The sequence below is a fragment of the Fragaria vesca genome, linkage group LG6 (assembly GCF_000184155.1).
Source record: "Fragaria vesca subsp. vesca linkage group LG6, FraVesHawaii_1.0, whole genome shotgun sequence".
Lineage (NCBI taxonomy): Eukaryota > Viridiplantae > Streptophyta > Magnoliopsida > Rosales > Rosaceae > Fragaria > Fragaria vesca.
In genome coordinates, this window is record NC_020496.1 from 14,288,439 (window position 1) to 14,291,374 (window position 2,936).

At 33.9% G+C, this 2,936-nt stretch overlaps 1 non-coding gene across 1 annotated transcript in view; it reads right to left on the minus strand.

Annotated features, from left to right (window-relative positions):
- Nucleotides 1-1,420: 1,420 nt before the first annotated feature.
- The window catches only part of LOC101309471, a 1,728-nt gene continuing 212 nt past the window's right edge, over nucleotides 1,421-2,936 (minus strand). The window contains exons 2-4 of the transcript XR_185106.1: nucleotides 2,870-2,933; nucleotides 2,721-2,786; nucleotides 1,421-1,932 (exon numbers count right to left, since the gene is read on the minus strand). This is a non-coding gene — a transcript (uncharacterized LOC101309471). The remainder of the gene's footprint in view (nucleotides 1,933-2,720; nucleotides 2,787-2,869; nucleotides 2,934-2,936) is intronic.

Consider the following 2,936-nt stretch of genomic DNA (forward strand, 5'->3'; position numbering starts at 1 on the left):
AATACCACAACAAAAAGGTTAGTAAAAAACCAATTACTAGACCTGAATTGATAAAACAATAAATAGAGGTTATCAATAGTCATAAAATTCCAAAACTACTACTTATTATGGAAACATCCATCCAGGCTAGGTAATGAAACCAATAAAATGTAATTAATATACATATAATTCAAAACCTAAGAATGATGATGTTTTGGGTTGTTAATGGGCAAAACCGCATAAAGAAACCGATGAATTTCCATGTTATTAATAGCTGAAATTTGGTATATATAAATGCTTGTAAATGGTGCACATAATTGTGAACAATGACTTTTGATTGCCAAATTATGACCTGAAAAGTATTTGTGTGCACATATTGGGGAGTAAAGTAACCATATTCACTCATATAATAAGCTTAAATTAAGACACTCATATCAATCACAATAACTCGGTGTCCAGAATACCATTATGATAGGCTTAATATTAATCGGTGTTAAGAACACCCCCATTGATCATGTCTTTAACATTTCAATTTAACCACAAAAACATTGTCAACTTGAGTGAAATGACATCCACTCATGGCTCAGATTTCCCAAGAGACTGATTAATATGATTAATTTTGGTCTTATTGCCATTCAAAGAGGGCTTTGTAAATTACCATTAAATGTTAGGGCATGCATCAATGGGCCGAAAATGGTTAAGCCATAACTATGACCATATCATGATCCATATTAGAAGGCGCAAAAGCGCCCATTCATATCATGCTCTTAGTAACTGATCAACCAATGCTTGCCAAAACTCAAACGGATCTTTCACCGTTAGATACATGTCTTTCATTCTCTTTTTCAAGACCACATCGATCATCATAGATCTAATTATGTTATTTAGAACTTCATGTTCATATGAAAGTAATATCAATATCGAAACTTCAGGTTCGAATTTTGTGAACAATGGATCACATGTATATGCACAAAACTTCAGGTTTATGCAAACAATTAGACTTGCAATTCTAATGTAATATTTGAACTCCAAGTTCATAATCTCAAAAAGTTCATATTTGAGAATTATTAGCGAAACTTCAGGCTCACTAATATAAGCAATTGTAAACATAAAATTGAGTAATATAAACAAAGTATATATGTAGACAAGATATAATCAAAATAGAAGTGAACTCATAGATCGTGAGTATGGATAATAAGCAACAAAAGTTGCACCAATATCTCATAGATCGTCATAGAGTTTATGGAACGAATGAGCGAAAACGTGCTGATAACGTGTTATAAACTAAGAATGTGATAGAGAGAAAAGAGAAGAACAAAATGTAGGAGGAAGAAGTGTCACTTTCATTCTCATTAGGCTCCTTTATATAGGAGTGTGATTTACATATCAACGACATAACTAATGAGTATTTACAAGGACATCCACATATATTATAATATTTACAACACAAGTTTGTTTATCAAAAGAAAGAAGTTCATCAACGCAAAACACAATAACAAGACACTAAAGCCTAAACCCAGAGCAAAGACTGCTCCTTGGCCCAAAACAGTTAGACCAACAGAGGCAGTATAGAAAACATTGTAAAACGGCTCACAAAAAACAGGCCAGGACTTTGCTATTTAGCAATTACTTATGAGATGTGAAATATATTTCACATGATTACACTTTGTGATAGCTAATTCATTTAACAAGAACCTATCTCAAGATACAATATAATGCATTATTGAAGAGGAAAGAATCTCCTCCTACATTGAACAGTATTGGACAAATTCGTTCACGAATCAAATACAAGTAAACTGCATACCTACTCCTTAAAAAGTTGCCAACACGACCTGCCTCGCTAAGAGTTCTTACACGCACAACAACAGAACCTTTTGATTCAAAACTTTCAATAGCCCACCCACCACCGACTACAAGCCTCATCAAACCTCCCCGAGCCTCACTTTTTGAAATCTGTGATTGAAGCATAAAATGAAGACATGAATTTAGTGTAATTACAGTAACTATTCTCATGTGTTAACCTACATGATTAGAAAAAACAAAAAAACACATTAATAATTACTGATACTTAATTAAATTGAAGTCTAAAGGATCAAACAATATTTTGGGTCTTCAATTTCCAGCTTTGCTTCAAAAATATCAAATTAATTATTTTTCCTATATTGATGAGCAAAACCAGTGAAACTATAATTAAGGATTAAAGAGCCTCATACCCTTAATTTGGAAGAGATCACCCACCATGATCAAGATCATACAACCCAAAACTGAATATATTATGTTCTTATATGTGGCTTATTATGGTTTAAATAGATACTTCACATTTTCAGACTAAGTTAGGGAATCTGAGATGGATCCGTGTAGCCCAAGTTAGGGAATGATTATATCGAAAATTCAACATAACATCTCCCTTAAAAATGGACTACCCCAAAACATGTAAATGAATCAATAAGTACACTTGTAATTTCTCACATCTCAAATAACTCCCATTCAGGACCTCTTGTCCCTCATAATCCATCAATATAGAAAATAAATTTATTAACCAAAATTTAACAATTTCACCTGCTAGGCTAATACCAACACATCCTAGGAGGCATAACAATGCTCCAAAACACTAAAAATGGCCATGAAAGGCGCAGCCGCGGTGGCTCAATATGGCCAAATCCTCAACTTTTAAAATGTCCAAAACTATATGCAATACTATACTCAAAAGATGGCCCATGAGGTAAGGAACAACTTTATACCTCGGGGTTTCTCCAAATTCTTGATGGTTTGGCCAGAATTCACAGATTTAGCAGAATCCTTCTCTCCTTCGATTTGTTACACACAAGTAAAAATAAATTAAAAGCCTAGTATATATAGAATACCCGTGAAAAGAGGAAGAGATTGATACCAGTTTTATGGCCGGAATCGGCGCCGGCGACGTGATCTTTGGATGCGGCCCATTCTCTCTCTCTCTC